At 34.6% G+C, this 22,631-nt stretch overlaps 1 pseudogene; it reads left to right on the forward strand.

Annotated features, from left to right (window-relative positions):
* The first annotated feature begins 21,548 nt into the window (after positions 1 to 21,548).
* LOC149158871 (uncharacterized) lies at positions 21,549 to 22,253 on the forward strand (annotated as a pseudogene).
* Positions 22,254 to 22,631: the final 378 nt, after the last annotated feature.

Below are 22,631 nucleotides of genomic sequence, written 5' to 3' on the forward strand. Positions count from 1 at the left end.
AAAATGATTTTATTTAGTGCCCAATAATCAATTCACAATCTCCAAGTCCAACCTTATTTTGTACAAGTACAATCAGGCTCCCACAAGGTGTGGAACTTAGTGGGATGTGCCCTTTTTGTAGCAACTCCTGCATCTGCCACTTGTTTTCTTAATTTTCCAGAATAAAGTGGCAGTATATCGACCGATTAGGTAGAGGTGCTCTGGGAGTCGAGTCAATTGAATGCTTGACCTGACAATGCGAAGGTACCATTTTGGGTGAGGAGAAGATGTCTATGTATTCTTCCACGAACTTATCCACCTGCTTCTACTGCATGGTGGAACACTTTATGTGGGCCATGGATGTGGCCATGATCTTTCCCTTACTTTGGGAAAAATAAAAAATAAAACAAATTTCCTGACCTAGGAGATGATCTTATTGCATTTCTTAGCAGAGATCAAAGAGATGGCGGTAGGTGAGGCTACCTCTGTTATCTTGTATAAGTTACTTCCCAAAGTATAATAATAGTGTGAGGTCTCAACTCATACACAACATGACGCTTCCACATGTATGTTTGGCCTAATAATACATCACAAACTTCGAGAGGAACAACGTCACACAGTACCTCATATGTTAAGGGTTTTACGTTAGAGGGAAGATGACACTACTGATTGACATGAAGATCTCATCCTTGGTGCACCCACTCAATGTTGTATGGTTGCGGGTGTGGTGTGGTTAGTAGGCCGAGCCACATAACGACCTATATTGATATTAGGTTCTTCTAGCTCCCACTATCGATAATAAAATGCGACCGAGACCCCCTCCCACATTTGTGAATAGAAGAGACACTCCCTTTTCTCTTGATATTCGGGTTCAATATTTTGTATCTTGGTGGTTGCAATGGTGGCAATGGGCTTTGCATCAATAATTTACTTCCATTTGTCTTTCACCTTGTTAGGTTTTGATTGAGAGTTAGAACATTCATTTGACTCTTAAGCCTTTAACTTCAACACGTTTTGGTCCCTTCCCTGCCACAGTGTGGTCCATTTTATGTACTTATATTCATAGCTCCCAACAGGGTAATAATGTTCCTTGATAGCATCTCAAAAAGAATTCCAAGGGGGTTCGGCTGAAAATAGTGATGGTTCACTCTCGTCCCTTTGCTCACAGTAAGTTTCCCACCAGTTCTTGACATGGGGGTGACGTTAAGGAGTGAAAAAGTAATCCTTCTCCTATTGGACAAATCATGAATTGAAAAATATCCTTTCAACAAATTGAACCATTTATCTACGACATTTTCATCTATTTGGCCTTCAAATATGGGAATGTCAACGTTGGCTTGTACCTTAAATAGAGTGGTACGTCTAGGATGGTTGTTGGATGAAGATGTGTCCCTTGTGGACATTCACCAAAGGATCTGGGTAAAATTTTCCATCATCTCATTCCTTTGTCGCTCGAGGGCTTCTTCAAGCAATATTTTGAAAGGATCTCATGCCACCTCATCTTTCTTTTCTTCTGCCATGGGAGGCTGTCGGGGTCAACGAATTTGTTCCTGCAAAGGTTCAACTAGTTCAAGCCCTAACTCCTTATATATCAACCTTATTGGGGACATGCACTGAAAAAATGAAGAAAGAGCAGACCGCTTCAATACCACTGATACAGATTTATGTAGGAATGAAATGAAATACAAATTTAAATAGAAATATAAAGCTACAAAGAAAACTAAACTTCAATTCACTAATAACAAAATACTAAAAATATTTACATGCAGAAAGGTAATAGACTAGCTCGGGCAATGGTAGCTTATCTCTAAGAAGATATGTGACAACTACATGGCTTTTAACTATGTTACAATGAGGCTTGCATGACCTTTTATTATAAAGAAACAAGGGAAAATCTCAAATATCCAAAAATCTAACCCTAAGAGATGAAGCACCAAAATATTGTGGGCCTTGTTGGGGTTCGGTAAAGGTGCCCTAGAAGATGTGCTTCATCATTTCATCCAATTCCCTTTTGCCACTACCATCTGGATCCAAGTTATTTTGATTTTAATTTTTCAAGTGCGATGGTATTTTATTTATATAGAGGATTTCTTCAAATGGTGGATTTTTCATTGCAGGGAGCATCAGACTCTACCTTTTTTTATTATTTGGGGCATATGGAGTGGTAGAAATAATTTTATTTTTGGGGAATGTTCTTTAGACGCATCTTGCAACAATGATAAAATTTGTGGTTTATACAATGAATATGGTTGAAAGCTTTGAAAGGAAAAGTTGCATAAACACTTGGCAGACATTTTTAAGTGACTACATTTTCAGCAAGTTACTTTGATGGGGCAACCCAGTATGGGCATTGTGGATGTTGTGTTCTCATCAAGATATCATAGGTGCATCAATATCATTTCTATTGGAGTTGTGTGATAGGGACGAACACCAGGACTGAAGTGATTGCAATGTGGGCACTCTTATATTGTGCAAACAGGCTTCATATTAATTTTATTCATATTTTTGGAATTCTTAGGTTGTAATTAATTGGATCAATGGTAGGTCCTCCTTTGCCACTCCTTTTCTCTCCAACTAGATGCGTAGGAACGGTATACTGGAGGCATCTTTCCAAGACATATCCTTTGAGCATGTTTTCATGGAATTTAACTCTTCTGTAGATGTCCTTTCAAAAAAGGGGCTCGTCGCAATGCATAGAAAACATTTCTATAATGTTCTTCATCACGGTGTGCAAAGGAATGTTGGATCTTTTCCACTCGTATGATTTTTCCTTATGCATTTTCTAGTTTTATGTCATTGGGTCTGTTGTTTTTTGAACGACTTTTGTGTAGTCCCAACATATTGCAATATTTAGTACTAGTCTCTATATGAATGATATAAGTTTTAGGATATACATAGTTGAATGATAAACTTTTTAGATAATTTATTGATGGTTTTTGTAATGTCAACAACCATCTCTTAGTGGTATATGTTGTATCTTCTATATTTCCCTTTTCTAGTCATGACAGAGTTTCTACTAAATCATTTTTATCTGATGTAACTAGTTTTCTTATATTTAATTTGATAACCTGTGAACTTTTCTTGCTTGAAAAAAATATATATATATTAATATATAAAAAAATAAATTAAAATGAAGAGATAACCGAATTGCATTTTTACAAATTTATTTAAGTGTAAATGCATCTATGAAAATACTATCTTGAAAACGTCAACTTTCTTTTGAGATTACAACATTTATATTAAAAAACGTAAATTATGTTAATCTATTATTTGATTTCCATTAAGTATCGACCTTTATTTGGAACAGGGGGTTACATTTCATGATGTGACAGATTATGTCAGAGAGAATGTTCAATACGTCAGTGACATCAATAATACCTAACCAAATTAGGTGGATGGCATGATAGTGAAGGACGGATGGCCTCCAAGGTTGGTTTTCATTGTGTATTAGTACACAATTTCACAATGGATTTTATAACTTTTGTATTTTTGGGTTGGTGTTTACCTCTTTTAATTTTTTTATTAAGTATATATTAATTTTTTTATTATATATAATAATAATGTGAAATAAATTATAATAATTGATTTATAGTTGGAATGTTATTCAATTCATTTTAATTTATTTTTTAATGTAACGAAAAAACAATTGTATTAAGAGCCATATTGTACACTAATTATTGTTTTTTTTAAAAGGGAAAAACATAATTTTATTAAAAAAATAAAATTATATTTTGTAAATATTAAAAAACATTTAATTATATCAACTAAAATCTGGAACTCAAAAAGAAAACTTAAACTATAAATATTAAGTTTAAGTGTAGTAAAAGAACATTTATTCTACCTTTTTTTACTTTTTTTCTTCTCAACTTTTTATCTGATTCTGGTGAAGGAGTGGCAATTACAATTGTTATATGATTTCCATCCACCTTCAAAGAGGCATCTTTTGAATCCAAACTATCATAAACATGCGATTGTTTCACTTTTCCTGCCTTTGAATGAGAGGGAGATTCCACCACCTACTGCACTGTAGTCTCCTCTTTTCCCAAATTTCTCTGGCTTTGGGCCATTGTTCCTACCTACTTTTCCCTTCTATTTTTTGGTCATAAGGGCTTCACTAGGGGAGCAATACCATACCACATGTGTTCATATTAGGGGATATATATTGAGAAAAAATGACATAATATATTGAGCATATAATAGAGGGTAAAGGGTTTTTGTAATGTTGTGCATAAAAAATAGAGATCTAAGTTAATGAAAAAATAAAGGGGTATAAAAAAATTTAATGAAAAAATGGATAACAACAATATCTAGTGAAAGTAGGGTTTTTTTAAATTGGGAAGTTGTATTGGCTTTGTATTGGTAGGGTGTTAAATAAAGTGCTTTTTAGAAGTATTTTCCAATATGTAGTCAAATTAAGTGTATTATTTAATATGCCATGAATGCACGTGCTATGTTAGAGGTTCATTGAGTGAAGCCCCTGTGTTTTTGGTGTGCTTTGTTGTTCCTTAACCTCCATAGTCATGTGATTCTCCATAATTTTCTCATCCTCTTTTGAGAAATGTGGATCTAGAACATGTCATCCTTTTTGGCTTTTTGGGTTGCTTCATTTTCCTATTTGGAGCTTTCTTTGCCTGCAAACAAGAGTTTTGTAAATTTCCAGTTTGAAGACAAATGTGGCACCTGAATGCTATGTTCTCAAAATCCAATGACTGGGTCCAATAAAAGCTATTGTGAATCAAGTGGATACAATCAGGTAAGCATTTACTAAGGTCTACATCTTCACATATTTTGGCAAGAGTAAAAATTCCTTTATCTTCTCTTTCTAGATCTTGTGTACTTGCTCAAAGAATTTCCAATTCCCTCTAGTGCCTGGTGGTGCCAAAAGGGAAGAGGAAGAGTATGTAATTTCACCCAAAAAGGAAGAGGAAGAGTATGCAATCTCACCGAGATCGACATTTTAGAAACTACCAATGTGTTAGCATCGAAACCTGGAAACCATGGGGTTATAAAAAGACTTACTCTCCCCCAAAACCATAGCCCCTCATTTATAGCATAATCCAAGTATTTATTTATATCAAATTGTATAATAAAAAATCCCCATGAACGCAGATGAATGTCATAGTTGGGAGTCCAACTAGTGAAATCCCACTAATGTAGATCCTTTGATTTTGGCCAGAGTCCATTAAACCTACAAACAATAGCTTGAGATTAGAGTACATCAAATAGATCCTTTACCTCTCGTAGATTAACTATGAATGTTGGAGCATGTTCCACCTGATCAATGATATAAGGACTGAGAAGATTTTGGCTTTTCATAGTTGAACTATGCTTCTTCCCTGCAGCCTGGGATGAATTAATTTTTTTTTCTCGATCAACCAAATCTTGTGGCGCTCCCTTGCTTTTCACTACATCTCGATATGAAACAGAACCCTTTGGATGGTTGGTTCCTAAAAAACCTCCTTGTAGCCTCAAATTTATTATAATTGAGGAACCATGATTGATATCATAATCTTTCATAAGCTTATAATCTTGCAGCAATTTACCCTCACAGATTAGGATTTATAGGTTCAAAATGCCAAGAATATTATGTATTTTATGCTTCAAATCTTTTACAATATTTGAAGCTAGAACCCAGAAAAAGACAAATTTCCTGTTTAGGATTTAAAAAAAAAAATGGACAAACTTCTCTGTGGTCATATCTTTTTTTGAGAACTCTAAATCCAAATTTAAAAGACTAAGAAATATGTAATATTCTTTTTATTCAACATGGAATTGGCACATACTTTTAAAATAAAAATAAAATATTTAATTAACAAAAAAACAATATTAACTATAATAAAAATAATAATCATGTATATAATTTGTTTTAATTAAAAAATAAAAACATATTATTAATTTAGTTTTTCGTTGTATTTACTTATTTGATTGTACTCCATTGGTTTGTTTTGCTATTTGTATTCGCTATACTCATTGCAAAATTGTACTATCCCATATCTATACTTCTTAAAAAAAACTCCCTACTAATACAAAATATATCATACAAAAAGTTAACACTTAATTAAAAAAAATTACAAAAATACAATAATTTCTGTATGGATACCACTAGAAAAAGGGTTATGGATGTTGGTGAGGCGGATTCAGTGAAGGGCGTGTCAATCCTCAATATATTTCCTCTCCATTCCAATCATCTAGAAACATGCCAAAATGCATGAGCAAAAATAAGTGATAGAGTGACCCATGGAATATTATAGAGCGTTCGTGATTTTCAATTTTTTGGATTATTGGAAATTTTAAATTCGAATAAATTTGATATTTCTAAATGTAGATATTTTCCAGAATTTTAGGATGCAAGAAGATTTTCTAAAGAAATTTTCAAAATTGGTAAAAAATATTTAAAATAAAATAGTTTAAGTTATATATAATTAATATTTGTTTTAGAGTTAAATATGTAATATTATTTTGGAATTTAAAATTATCTAATTATTTATTTTAACCATAGATTTGGTAAGTGTGGAGAGATCAAATTTCTATCAGATATGAAATGCTTTATTTATGGTTGAGAGGGAGTGAAATATTTTTACCATTTCTTTTTAGTATGGCTAGTAAAAATTAGATTATTTATGTTTTATATTACTTTTATTTAAACAAATCAAATAAACATATTCATTTTTGCATTTTTATTATATTCCACATGAAATATTTTACTTATGGTATTGAGTGAGCGAAATATTTTTACCATTTCTCCTTAGTATGGCCACTAAGAATGAGATTATTGATGTTTTATTATACTTTTAATTAAGCAAACCAAATATGTATATTCTCTCTGGTTTTTGTTTTATATCCGATGTGAAATATTTTATTTATGGTTGAGAGTGACTAAAATATTTTTACCACTTCTCCTTATTATGGTCATTGAAAGTGAGATTATTTATGATTTTTAATACTTTTAATTTAACAAACCAAACACGTATATTAATTTTTGTTTTTGTTATATCTGGATTTTTTTAATCAATTTTATTTTATTTTTTAAAAATGATGTTAAATCTAAATTAACACTAACATATTTACACATAGCTTCTCGGCTTAATAATTAATTTTAAATTTAAACGTATAATATTATTTTAAAAATTTTAATCATTGGAAAAAAAAATAAAAATAAAAATAAAAAATTATTGTGTAAAAAAATATTAAATACGTTAAAATAATATATATTTATTACGTTAATAAGCACCTTTCTTATTGAAAGTGAGATATTAACCTTTTTATTAATTACAACATATTCTCTCGTCTCCTTTACACCAATAAATAGAACTCTTAACCAAATAATTTTTTTGAATTTCTAAAACCATAATTATATTATTAAATATTATTATGACATTTACTAATTACCACCTATAAAGATTAACCAAGAGTGAAAAACTAAAAAATAACATCTGATGTTCTACTGTCGTAGTGTATCAGAGTATTTGCATATGAATTATATCAAAAATTTTATAAAACTTTGAATTTATTATAATGATTTTGTTTATATTAAATGGCCTCTCCCTTCTTCAATGAATGATCCTCTGCCCGCAATCCAAGGAAGTTGATAATCGATTATTTGCCCTTCATTGAAGCCTCGGACCAAAGGACATCATTACTGGTATTTGTTCTTTCATTTCCAACCAATAACAGGTCAGCTCGTGATGGATTCATTGAATATGGTCAATTTTATGAGAATGTTAGCTTTTACTTACAAAGAAAGTTTGGTTTTAGGAATATTTTATAATAATGTTCAATTTTATGGGACATTTTAGTAAGATTTATAATAATGCTAATGTTTATATTAAAATAATGGTTAATAATTTATTATTGAAAATAAGTATATGTACATCATTGGACCATGGGTTTATAATAGTCTAAAAAATGTGGTTTATAACAGTCATCTATTAAAGAATGCGAGGGAAACAATTTGAAAAGATTTACAAAAATATCATAAAGTATATGACAACATTATATATGAAAAAGTAAATAGTTGCAGGAAAAACATGTGATTACAATTCTGCATTGTTTTCATCCATGTAAGGCCAATGATAATATATGAAAAGATCATTGTTTATGATTTCCTCAATGTGTTGTATCCTCCAATCCAGTTGAAGGCTTTTCTTAGAAAGCCTATATGCTTCCGTGTTCTAGTCCCTATAGATGCAAATACAAGAAAAAGAACTATAAGTACGCTTGATCCTCTACAAATCCTATAAAATATGAGCTAGATGTATACTAAGTCATTGTTGAATCTCATTAACCTATTTAATGACCATTAAAGAATCACCAAACACTTGTATTTGATCAAATCCATTTTTATAGCAAAATCTAGTAAATAACAACAAGATAATAGTTTTGGTCAAATTGTTTGTTCCACTCTCGATCCCCATGTTAATTTTGAAATGATGTTGTTCATATAGATGTAATATAAAACCTCCTCCACATCAATGATCATCCCCTTGTTCATCCCCATTAAAATAACCCTACGTCTGTGATTTCTCAAGTTCTCCCAGAATCACAATTCTATCATGAGGAGAAAACATGGGCTGAGGAAAATGAGACAAAATAGCTAAAGCTTATGTTATCACTTTGTGATTTTTGAAGTTGCAGAAAAAATCGCAGAGGTAACCACAAAACCACTTTGGAAACTGGGAATCTAGCCCTTCCAGTTTTAGAGAGAGATCTCTCTTTATTTGGGTTTTTTGTGTTGTTGGGTTGAAACTAGGAAAAAAGACCATTGGGAAAATGGAGCCACAGCTTTGGGGCGATCAAATACAGAGTTCACAGACTATCTTACAAGGTAGGTTAGCAAAATTCACTAGATCCTTTAAGATCTATAGTGTGAAGGATAGGAAAAGATTTAGAAATCCATTTAAAAAATAGAGCAGTTAAGAATTCTAATTTTAATCTTCAGTGGGAAACATAAAAATTATGCTTAAGCCAGAGACAGAGTGTAGTTCAAACAAATTTTGTTGTTTATCTTCTTAAAATAATTCAGATTTTAGAAACACGTAGAAGAATAAAAAAAAAAAAATTGACAAAGGGAGATGCACTCCACCAATAAAAATGACACAAGAATCCTATAATGATTGCACTGTATTACTGAAAATCTATCAATGGTGGCTATGTGAGCTTCTTTACAGTACAAGTCCTTTTATTCAAACAAGTCCCAACCCTTCATACTTCGAATTATGAATTACTTATAGAAAATATTACAAAATATCTTCTAAAGATCAAGATAAGATCCTAAAAATATCTAACTCATTACAAAAGTAGTACACAAATTTAGGAATTTTCGAACTGCTGGAACTATTGGCCCTATTTTTGTGGATGACTTTTGATGACTGAGCCTCCAAATTTGCTGTGTTGTTTGCCTTGCTGTCGAAGATAAAAATTACTCAAGTAATTCACACAACTTGTCCCATCTGTCTTCAGTAGGGATAGAAAATTTAACTAATTTTCTATAGGCCTCATCAACATATGTGTACTTCTGGAAAGTAGGTTTGATGATGAACAAATGTCTGAGCTCATGACTGATGAAAGTCAAAATCTAAAACCTCCAGGAATGCTTTCCCTATTATATGCCCCCTTATCCTTGCAGATCTTGACTTTTCTTGGGCACTAGTGCATAGTTTTTCAAGGTATTCTGTCAAGCTCATGAGTTAATCTTCCCTACCAATCAATCCTAGTAGACCTTTCCTATTTAGTACCTACATCTTCTTATGGAATATTTGTATGCTGGTCTCTAGACTTTGATACTTATTGTCAAGTTGTAGCATAAGGTTCCTCTGGGTGTACATCCTCCTCACTTCTAGAATAGTTTTTGTCCTATCTTGAATTCCCAACTTCTCCAATTCTTCTCTGTTTTTAGAATTCAAGAATTTGAGAAGTGTTGTTGCTTCCCCAGGTTTTTGTCCTAAGTCTATTTTGATTTGCCTTATTACCTCTTTGGACCTCTGTATCAATTCTTGTTGCTAAAAAAAATATGTATGGAAGGCCATAATTCTATGATGTATTCACTAATTTCTATATATATGTTTTCTCTAGTTTGGGCCAGAGTTTGAGCCAAAACTGATTCACTCTGGAACTGCTCAATTTTTAAATTAAGTTGATGGGTTTTCTGTAACTCTGCCACATAAAAATTATCAATTTTTAATTTATGTCTAGAAATTGTCTTAAGCTGAGATCTTAACTTAGAAATCTTTATTTCCTAAAGGGACAGATCGTCCATGGATTTAACAAGTTTAGTTGTAGAATCTAATGTCTGTGCTGGTACTGAAGTTGATGTAGATGCTCTCGGGGTTGTGGTCACTGAAATTGGGACTGTTGTACGTGGAACTACGGCCAAATGTGTTGCCTGCTCTTTCTCTTTGAGAAGTTTCAATAACTATTCAGAATATATACTCTTTTTTCTTTTCCATCTCTCTAACTTCCTTAGTCTACGGATCTTCTGTGGTAGGCAATTTTAGTTGCTTCCTCAATGTTGATATATCAACATCCTTTCTTTTCACCATCTCTTTTGTAGCCTTTACATCTTTGGGATTATATCCCAGTTTGATCACCAAATATTCCAGTGACTTCATCTTGGTATCATTGGCTAAGGATGAAATCCTTTCCAACTTTAGCTGTGACTGTGTGTTGTTTAATGATACATGAAATCTAGACACAAACATGGCAGCATTTGTTAGTGTAGAATACATCATTTCACTAGTTTTTTTATGCATGTCCATTTGATCTATTGGATGAATTTTTTGTATATCAAAACTAAAGACAGATTCTTTATAATCTGTTGGTGTCCTTGGGGCTGACACTTTAGCTTCAAGGAATGCAATTTTCATTTTCCCCTTTTCCGTGTGAAATGATTAAAGGAACATGTGATGTGATGTAGGTGTCTACTTCCAAAATTGTGTGTAGGTTGTGGCTTTCAGCATCTCACTCCTCTTTTTGATAGCACTGTATTTGGCAAAAATATTAGACTCAACAGTGTCTTGAGCCAAGTCACCTGTTTGTGGTGTTTCTGGAGGATCTTGTGAAACAGAGGAAGAGTGAGAGCCTAGAAAAACGTCCTCTTGTCTTGTACCTGCAAAAATGTATTCTGATGTTGTTGAAACATGTTTTCCTATCATGACTATAGTGGTCTGTCCTTCTTCCTCATGCATAAAAACTGGTGGTGGGTTCTTTTTAGGTTTCTTTGTATAAATTAGAAATTGTTTGGCTTCAATCTCTATCACTGGAAAAGACTCTTCTTCTTTGGGCCTTTTATATTGCCTTTCTTGAGGTGTAGGAGTCCGAGAGATTGTTGTTGATATGATTTTTTCTTCAGCCTATTGCATTGTGTTCTCCTCCCATTGCTCTCGGTTCATGTATTTCTCGATCTCTGGAGGAGGAGTGTGTTTGTAGGGAGTAGTCTTTTTCTCCACCCTCAGCTTTGAAATCATACCAAAATGGTAATAAGACTAAGTGAAGCTCAATTTGAAATATAATTGCTTCAATAAAAAATCCACTTCTTTACCAGCTGTTCTGGTATTGCATACAAAAGGTCCTACCATCCTTTGATTTTAAATTGTACCTTCTTCTTAGCTGCCACAAAATGTAGGTCATCCATATGTATCATTTTTCCAATGTACTCTAATGAGAATGGTCTCATGGGAAAAATAATTGGTAACCTATAGGGTGGGAATTCACACCCATAGACTCTAATCTCGATGTAGTTCTAGTATAAATACCAGTCACTTGTCTTCACCTAGTGACTAAGATGCAAAACCTTGTTAATATCTGCTCCTATCCTAGGCTCCAAATCACTATGTATCAGACAAATAACTGTATACAAAAAATGATTAACATAGTCTCTGAAAGTGAACTTTGTGGAGTTTTTCCTAACCAGAGAGGTCCAATGTATGACTAATTGAGCACTACCCTACTCATCCATCTTCTACAAAGTAAAGGGAAACATGTCTGCTTGGTGATAAATAAATATATAAACTAACATAACAGAATATTTGAAAACTCCCTCTGTAGGAAACTTCATGAATTGATCATGCATTGCCTGTGAAATAAATTCATTGTGATTAAAAAATAATAGGTTTCTCACTAGTGGTAAAAATAGACAAGAAGCCAACAATGGCCTTATCAACCCACTGATCAGAGTGATAACCAAGTAGGTATGAGATGATGTTGATGATCTATTTGGTTACCTTAGGGAACATAGAAGATGAGTATGGAGGGTTTGTTTTAGGTAATGGGGCATCTTTGGGAAGAAAGATTTGAAATATTTTAGCTCTATGTGGGAAGGTTAAATTCTTGTATAACTCTGTGAGAGAGTCTATTGACAGTGGCTTGGAAGACTCTGGAATTATAAATTGGAGAATTTGAGATGTGGCTTCGACTGTGATGGTGATCAGAATTTCACCATTTCAACTCATAATTGTTCTTTGGGAGAGTACATAGCTCAATTGACACCAAGAGAGTAGCTCAGGAAAGTGATGGGTTTGTGGGAACATGAATTGAGGGAGGGTAGATTCCCATAGATTCAATTCATCACTCTAATCTAATAATTTCTGCTTCAACCAACTGTGAAGTTTGATCAAGTCTAATTCACAATTTGTTTCAATGATTTATATTGTAGATCAACTAAGGGTAGATGATCCAGATCAATAGGAGAGGGTAGCATGGGGTAGCTTGGGGACTTCTTGATCAATGAAGTCTTTTAGACCGTTATCCTATAGTACTGCTTCCATGCGATCCTTCCAGGCTATATAATTCGAACTGCCATCAAGGGCATATTCAAGTCTCAAACCATTGAATGCCATAGGTGAAATAGAGATGTGATAAGAACTAATTTCTATATTCAGGAATCACAAAATTCAACTTCTCCCTTCTTGTATATTTTTCTTCCTTGATCACCCGTGCTTTGATACCATGTAGAACTTTTTCTACAAAACCTTGCTCTAATACCATGTAGAAATTCCCACCTGTAGATCACCTGATAATGCAATACACTAAAGCAAAATACTCGATCTACTTCTACAACCAATTTAGCAGAAGCCTAATCAATTTGAGCAACATCAATAAGAACACATATAACTGATAAGAAGGAATCAATCATAGATAACACAGACGATATAACCCGGGGAAAGCCTCAGCCTAAAACCCCAACTCTGTATTATCATACAAGTGGAAATATAACCAGTATTATAAAAAGAATCAGCTCAAAAGGTATCCTGCTCTCTCTACAATACCTCTGCTGCTCATAGACAGTCAAAGGCCTCTATCTAACCTCTGGTTTGCCCTCCAAGCCTCCTATTTCTTTGCACAATTTTGATTGGGGTCTAGTGCAGCCACTTGTGTGAACTAGCCTCTTCACACACTCACTAACCTCTAATCCAACTACACAGTCTTGAAGGAGATAAATCTTTCTCATGGATGAGCTTCCTTTATAGGAAAAACATTCATCCAACTGATAGTACACTGTCCCTTCTCTGATCTCAACTAGGTCTCTGTCTGAACTGACATGCATGAGTTATTCATGAGAGAATATTCAGTTATCTGAAGTACAACAATTATATGCTAGCATGCATTAACTAGTTGAACTGTCTTAATTTAAACAAACTGTTTAAATAAAATATAACTGGACTTGACTCAGTTAACTAAGCCAACTAATTAATACTCAAATTAGAACTCATCTTTATCTCTTTAACTGATGGATAAATTCCTCAATTAATAGAGAAAGTGTTGCATGTCCCCACATAGACTTCATGTTTTATTTTTTCACAACTAATCAACTCATGGTGAATTAATTAATTTATTTTCAAATAGATGTTAAGTTCAAATTCGTATTTTACTTCCTATATTTAGTCCAGGGACTGACTAAAATAGGAATCCATCCTGAATTGCTAAAAATAGAATTCTATTTTTAGCACTTCCATTTTTCATTCCGTGTTGCTCAATCCAACACTAGTACCCAAACTGCTATTTTTAGCATTTCTTGTTGCCATTTTCAACACCATGTTGAGAATATACAACCCCAGAGCCAGTTTGAAAATATTCATGCCCATAATCAAAACTAGAAACAATTTGTTAATGATCATGATTAGAACCAGAACCTTTCTGAGAATATAAATCCCCAGAGCCAGTTTGAAAATATTGCTGCCCAGGACCAGTACCATAACCAATTTGTCAATATTCATGCCCAAAACTAGAACCAAAACCAATTCGTCTCCAGACCAGTGTTCAAATTTTGGCTCAAACTGTTAGTTTCAATAAGAGTGCGAGTAATTGGTGGAAAGATGTTGCTACCTTTCTAGACGTCCTTAGCTTCCATATTCTTCATCTGATGTTGAACTGTGTTTATTGGAATGACAACATTATTCTAGTCATATCCGACTTTATTTTTGTTTATAGCTCTACTTTCCAAAGTAGCATGCAAATTTTCACCAAGAACACTAACGCGGTTGTCTGTGGGAGGCTGGCTAGCATCTGTACCCTGTTTCCTTTTACAACTCTATCCATTTGCATACTCTAGAACAATGTTCATATTTTAGCTCAAACCATCGGTTTGTTCCGCATTCATGAAAAAGACAACATTATTCTGGCCATATATACTTGATTTTTGTTTATAACACAGTTTTTCGAGTCCATAACATCAACTGGGTTCTGATTTGTTGAATGGGACTCTTTAATCCTAGAGTCTCTCACTACCTCATTAGTTGAACTTTTAGAATCTCGATTGGGATAGTGAATTTCAATTCTTCTCTAAATGTATGACTAGAGATCAGACTTGCCCTGATCAAAGAACTCTTGAGAAAGTGTTGTCTCATGTCCAACTTGTTTCCTGCAAAACAAACATTCTGAGAAATTAAATGTATTACCTTGTGCTTATTTGAAATTACTATATCTTATATATGTTTCAAAAAACAAATCTGACCCTATCGAGTTAATTACTATTTTTTCTCCATTTTACTTATAGCAAAACTCAAAATGACTGGTGATCTTAATGGCTCACAGTAATCCCTGCACATGGAAGCCTCAGCACTTTGTTCTGCAATCAAACTTGAAGGACCTCTCCAAGTGAAATAAGACAGAATCTTAGTGCTCAGGTAAAATTCAAAACTGGGGATTCCTCCTTGATTTACATTATTTCCTTTCTTGTCCTCGTCAATCTTTTCCAATACAACTTTGGTAGTTTGTCAAGAGGTGGAGAGACTATGGATTGGCTATTAGAAATGGCAATGAATTCTCTGTTAAAGCTCATCAGTTTGTTGGGCTTCAAAAGTGGTGCAAAAACTATAGACTGGTTATTGAATTAAGCACAGCTGAGCATTGTTGCAGCAAAAGTGAACGGATTCAAACCCTCTGAGCGTCTCAAGTTATCATTGGCCATGAATGTCACTCCATAATTTCCATGCACACAATGGGAGACACTAGGGTTTCGAACTCTACAATTCTACAATTTTCATGGGCAATCTCACAACCAATTGCAAAGCAATCATGCCCAAAGTTTCAGAGAAAAGCAGTAGCAAATTCAATTTGACGGTAATGGTATTGTTGTCTTTGAATGGGAGTGGAGACCTTTCTGATCGGTCCAGTGGGGTTAACTGGAGAAGACATGAGGCCGAGTATAGCAATCATACTAGGAACCACTTACAGAGTCAAGATCCTTTTAGGCACCGAGGGAGTGAGACAACAACACAAAGTGGAAGGGCCACAGCTAGTTCTGCTCAAGGTTTAGGGAAGAACCCTAATATGGGGTTTGATGTGGGTTATGTCGAACATATGTAGAACAACAACATGATCAAGGGAAACACTAGCCAGCAGAATGAATTCTTAGGCCAATTTCCTGATCCAAAAGCTCTTTAGGATTTTTATTTCACCAACCAACACCTTGTTGAGATATTGGATCCCCAGAGCATGCTTAAAGTATTTTATGCCCAGAACCAGAACCATTTTGTAAATATTAATTCCCAAAACCAGAACCAATTTGTTAATAGTCATGATTATAACGAGAACCATGTTGAGAATATACAACCCTAGAGCGTGTTTGAAAATATTCATGCCCAGAATGAAAACCAAGTTGTCAATAATCATTCCTAAAACCATAAACAATTTCTTAATGATCATGATCAGAACCAGAACCTTTCTTAGAATATAAATCCCCATAGCCAGTTTGATAATATTCCTACCCAGGACTAGTACCATAACCAATTTGTCAATATTCATGCCCAAAACCAGAACCAGAACCAATTCGTTAATAGTCAGGATCAGAACCAGAACCAATTCGTCAATATTCATGACGAGAACCAAGGTGGAACTCAAGGAAATCAGGGAGGGAATTAAGGATCATATGAAGAGAAGAAGAATGTGGGCACGGTTAATAATTGGTTTGTGAATGGCTTAGCTCCTTAAGAGGTTGGTGCTAACCTTGAAAGCTGATAAACTGTGAAATTTTCTAAGCATTCTTAACTGGCAGCTGTTATGATACTGTAGTCTTTTCCTCTGTAATTTTAAAGATGATTCCACAACCTTGGAGGTAATAGATGATTGAATTTTAGGCAGTGGCTTATGAATTTCCATATTTACTTATGTTTGGCATATTCCTATTTGAATTTAGCATTACAAATGATCCTCTGTGCGCATTTCTACCCATCTCTGAATAAATGGGCATCCATGTTATTACCTAATATTCAATATTTGATAGTCCCATATTTTTAAGCCTTATGTCACTATTTTTTTTTTACATTGTGAGTCATTTATTGTGTAGTAGTTGATCAGGGTTTTTTTCCTTACCGATTGAATTTTGGGTTTTTAATGACTATTTAACGTACATGAAAACCCAATGTTAGTGTAAATTACAATATTGTCAAATATGGTTTTATGGTATTTATTTAAATATAAGGTTAATGTAAATGTATATATTATTATATATAATATTGTTAAGTTTAGTTTCATGGTATTAAGGTAAGAAGAAGAAATATAAAATATTTTCAAAATTTTTACCCAAAAAAACTCACTTTTCCCATTTGTTTACAGCCTATAAAATGGGAAAGAAAAGAAAATTGATTGCAACAAGATGAAAAGAGAAGACAATCTAGAACTCAAGGAATATAAATATTACATATTTTTCAAATTAAGATTTAGTCACTCCCTTATCATACTCGACATTAATCTAAAAAAATAGAAAATATTCATTAGTGTACTCAACAGTCCTTTTGACCTACTTTATGGTCATTAATTAGACATAAATAATTATCTTATCTTATCTTATCTAAGAATTTTTAACTGGCAGCCATTATGATATGATACTGTAATCTTTCCCTCTGTAATTTTAAAGATGATTCCTCAGACCTGGATGTAATAGGTGATTGAATTTCAAGCAGTAGCTTATGAATTTCCATATTTACTTACACTTGTCATATTCCTATTTGAATTTAGCATTACAAATGATCCTCTGTGCGCGTTTCTACTCATCTCTGAATAAATGGGCATCCATGTTATTACCTAATATTCAATATTTGATGCTCCCATATTTTTAAGCCTCATGTCACTATGAATTTTTTTGTTTTTTTTAATTGTGAGTCATTTATTTTGTAGTAGTTGATTGGGGTTTGTTTTTCATACAGATTGAATTTTGGGTTTTTAATGACTATTTAACATACATGAAAGCCCAATGTTAATGTAAATGACAATATTGTCAAATCTGGTTTTATGGTATTTATTTAAATACAAGGTTAATGTAAATGTACATATTATTATTACAATATTGTTAAATCTAGTTTCATGGTATTTATTTAAATACAAGATAAGAAGAAGAAATGTAAAATATTTTTAAGATTTTTATCAAAGATAACTCACTTTTTCCATTTTTTTTACATCCCATAAAATGGGAAAGAGGGAAAATTGATTGCAACAAGCTTAAACTAAGAAAGTAGGTGTGATGCAGTGGAAAGAGATTTTTAATTTCTTTGAGAATAGAGAGTGGTTGAAATCTATAAGAGCTTTTTAGTCAAAAAATAATATTTTGGAAGGCATTAGGACAATAAAATTACACTGGGTAGATCTTGGGGCTAGAATACTTCTTTATTATGGTATGATTTCTTGGATTTTTTCACATGTGGATATCCCAACAAAATATTTCTTTACTTCCGGAAGAAATAGGGTAGCTAAGGAAACTCGAGGAGCTTGAGATGAGAGAGTGTTCTCGGTTGAGGAAGTTGCCTAAATTAGTTGGAAGGATTAAATCTCTAAAGCATGTTATATGTAATGAGGAGATTGGGCAGCAATGGAATCGTCTGAGGAGATGTTCTGCTACCATGGATCTTAGAGTTGAAATTGTAGAAGCACACTTCAGCTTGGATTGGGTGGATGGTTAAGATCTCTCTTAAACATGATGCCAAGTGCAAGTAGACTGGTAAGATATCAAGATATAAGCTTAAAGTTTCCTATGAATAAAGTTTCTTTTTAATAACATTTAATTCTCATATGGGTGTCTATTCAATGTTAGCATATCCTCATATGGGTGACTCTTCAATGTTAGCAGTGCATATTTTTTACATCGAAGTGTATCTTTTTTGGACAAATTTTTAGTTTATGACTTGAATATGCTTTGCGGACAATAGGAATTGAAGTGGTTTGTGCTCAAGTAAAATCCAAAATTGGGGATTCCTCCTTGATTTACATTATTTCCTTTCTCGTCCTCATCACTCTTTTCCAATACAACTTTGGTAGTTTGTCTATATCTTTTCTCTTGTGATTGGTATTTCATGCTAAACAATCAGTTTAATCGATAGGGTATATGTCCTGGATTAGGCCTAAAAACTAGAGAGACTTGCCAGATTAAGCAACAAGGTATAGGTTATGGGCGAGGCCTATAAACCAGAGAGCCTTGCCAAAGAGATCTTCAAGGGCTCTTTATCATCAAATGGTCATTTTGGAAGCAATTCCTCTGAAACTACACTAATCCAATAATGAAATTATTTTGAGAGTTATTTTACCTATAATATTAGAATTGTTGAGGGTTTGCAGAGTTCCGATAGCTTGCTTCCTTCTCCTGCCAATGGAGAAACTCCCTAGGCTTACCCGCAACAAGTCTCACAAGCTGCTCTTAGAAAAATCGCTGCCAAATCGCTTGCAGAGACTCAGCAATGGCGGATACAAGAGGAAGGCGGATTTTCTCACCCTTAAAGAAAGAAAGAAGAGAACCCACCGAAATGACACCGAACCCCTCACGAACAGGTGCCCTTCTTCTCCCACAGAAAGCACGAAGAAGCTATCGGATGAGAATGCCCATCTGGAGAATGGAACGCCTGATTTGCCATCACTATTCTCGGATCTGGAGATTATGGTGGCACTGCCTCTGACTCCGCCTTCATGTTCGTCGCCTGATACTTCCAAAACTGTTTCAGAAATTTCACATTCTGAAACCCCTGATAGTGCGAACCTGAAAATGAGATCTCTGTCAGAGTCTCCGGCTCGAGAGAATTCCTTTGCAGCGGATCTGGGCTGGAGTGAAAGCTACCATCGGCAGAAGCTTTTTCCTCCCCCTCTGCCTCCAGTGCGTCAAGAGATAGGAGACCCAAAAGCCTCTGGCCCTGTTCTGCTTCAGAAAGTTTCTGAAAATTTCTCTGCCCCCTTTCAGGTTCAAATCACACAGATCTCAGGCAAGACCACTTTGCAATGGGTACACCCTTCAGATCTGGTGCAGAATCTCAAAGTAAATCTAGAACGCCGATTCGGGATCCCCTCTACCCTACAGAGACTTATATTTCAAGGTAAACAACTCGATGATCCTATTCCCCTCTCTTCTTACAGCATAAAAAATAATAGCTCTTTAGTGTTTTCCCTTCGTTTGAGAGGTGGCGCTGCAGGTTAATCTTCTTCTGCTCCTCCCTACTCCTACAAAGCTGTAGTATGCTCTGAGATACCCATCTCCCCTGAACCTCCCAAACCTAAGCCTTTTCTAGTTGACAAGTTAGAGGAGGTCCCCTCTGTTGAGATCTCCCACCCGGACCTTGCAGATGACATTCAAAGATTTGCTAAAAGGGCCATCATTTGCAGATTCAATGGGCTTTGGCCTTGCTCTAAGGACCTTTATGATTGGATCAATGACAACTGGACTCACCATTGCAAGGTTTGCTTTTGCTCAAAAGGATATTTTATAGTTCTGTTCGACAGTCCTAAGAACTATGAAAAGGCCTTAGAAGAAGGTCCTTGGTTCATGGGTACAGCAGGACTCTTCATAACTCCATGGGTACCTCTGCTGTCATTACCAAAGCCCCTGTCTGGATCAGACTTCCAAACTTTCCAGTTCACCTGTGGCATACAACAGTCTATAGGAGCATAGGCAACACCTTGGGAAGCTTTTTAATGGGAGATTACAGGCAGGAAAAACAAGGTCTCTACACTTATGCTAGAATATGTGTGGAGCTAGATCTAAGCAAGGGACTGCCAGAGCAAATCAATCTCAAGATCAATGACTCTGTCTGGACCCAGAACTTGGATTACGAAAACATTGCCTTCTGTTGCCACCACTGTCACCTAACAGGGCACCTGCAGAATTCCTGCCCATTGCTGCCTGCAAAATTGAAAAAGGGAAACTTTGCAAAGACCAAACCCAAGTGTTGGACCCCTTGTTCTCCGCCGCCAACAGTAAGCTCAGATTCCTCAAGCTCAAAAGATGAGGAGAGCGATTCAGAACCGGACCAGGCTCCTCAGACGATGGATCCGTCCACAGATAATCTTGCGCACGCCACTGTCACAGAAATCTCCCAGAAACACGTCCATGAGACCTCATCTTCTAAATTAGATAAGGAGACCCCCCTGATGTAGAATTCTATTCTTCAAGTTGTTTTAGCTCATACTCCCCAGGATCGTTGGATAAAAGTCAATAAAAAGAAAGGGAAAAAACACCGTGTTGAGGTTACTGCCCCTGTGGGGTAATAGTCAGTTTTTGCTCTCAAGTTATTTGTTGTAGCTCCATGTTTGGTTCACTCCTTCTCCGGGACCGAGGTTGATAGTTTCATCATTTCTGGTCTGCCGGTTTCTTGTCTCTCATGATTGTACTATATTTTACTCAATAGAAATAGTTTAATTTTACTGAGGAAAAAAATAATATTAGAATTGCTATTTCCAAAACCATATATGATTCATGAACCAATTAATGATGTGTCTAGGATGATTTTTTTCTCTATTTTTCTTATATATAAAAAATGCTCTCTAATTTTGCTGCTTAGGGGCACTAAGCAATCAACTTGAGAGAATTTTTTTTTGTTTTTGTTAATTTTTTTTTCCATATTCACAAATTGGATTATCACTCTGTGATCTGCATGAACTAATTAGAGACCAATTTCTGGATGTAGGTGCTTGATGTCGAACATCTTAGAAAAGATGTGAAGTGTCTCACAATGTATATTTTTGTAATTGGGCTTGGAATTTGTAGTTTACCTGTGCAGGAACAATGGAAGGGTATCAGTGGTGTAATATGAATTTTCATGAGGCGGAGGCTTTGGTTTTACTCTTTTTTGCAAGCAATTACTTTCTTCTATCATTTTTGAATGAGAAAATTGAAAGTCCTCATAATATTCAATTATGGGTCCAAGAGAGCCATAGTGAAGGGTTTGCCATTGCTATCATCACTCACTCATCTCAAGACTATTCGTTTGGAGAGGTTGATTGTGCCCCCACTTCAAGAGCACAGTAAAGTCTTACAGAACTTAGAGAAGCTATCTTTGAGCTTATGTGAAGGGCTTGGAAATATGTCCAGGTTCAATGGCATCTAGTCGAATCTAAAGCTTCCCATAATGCTAGATTTTAACATGGATCATTGTTGTGATTTGGAGGAGTTGCCCCTTGGCATTTGTGACATGTCTTCAGTTCAAAAGTGGTCTATCACTAACTGTCACCTTCTTCGAAAGTTACCTGATGATTTGGGGAGGCTCAGTTCTTTAAGAATGTTAAGAATATCTGCATGTCTAGGTCTAAAAGAGCTTCCAACATCTATTGGAAAACTTGGGAAGCTAGAATATATAGACATTTCTCTATGTGAGTTCTTGAAAGAACTTCCCGAGGAAATAAGGCAGCTAAAGAAACTCGAGGAGCTTGACATGAGAGAGTGTTCTCGGTTGAGGAAGCTGCCTAAATCAATTGGAGGGCTTAAATCTCTAAAGCATGTTATATGTGATGAGAAGATTGGACAACAATGGAATCGTTTGAAGAGATGTTCTGCTACCATGGATCTTAGAGTTCAAATATATATATAATTCAGATCATAATCTACATAATGTAATAAAAACAACCACAAAAATCTGTATTTTATTATTATATCTTATATCATCTAGAAACATGTAAATATCCTAATATCAACATCATGAATCATTTGACAACCTAAATAGATCAGATGCTTTATTAACAAAGTCCAATATATTCATCATGTCAAAAAATTAACCATCTATGCATTTATTTAGATTTTTCCATTCCCATGCCGTGATTATTCCTCTATTTATGCCTTACGTTGTTTTCTTTGCAACATTTGGTGCAAATGCTAGTATATAACCAAATTAGGTGGATTGATGGTATTGCAATGAAAGATGAATGGCCTTGAAAACCATTAAAAGGTTTTTATTGTACATTTAGTGCCC

The sequence above is a fragment of the Pinus tabuliformis genome, chromosome 5_2, assembly GCF_031772625.1.
Source record: "Pinus tabuliformis cultivar Carrire ecotype Pingquan chromosome 5_2, CPIR1, whole genome shotgun sequence".
NCBI lineage: Eukaryota > Viridiplantae > Streptophyta > Pinopsida > Pinales > Pinaceae > Pinus > Pinus tabuliformis.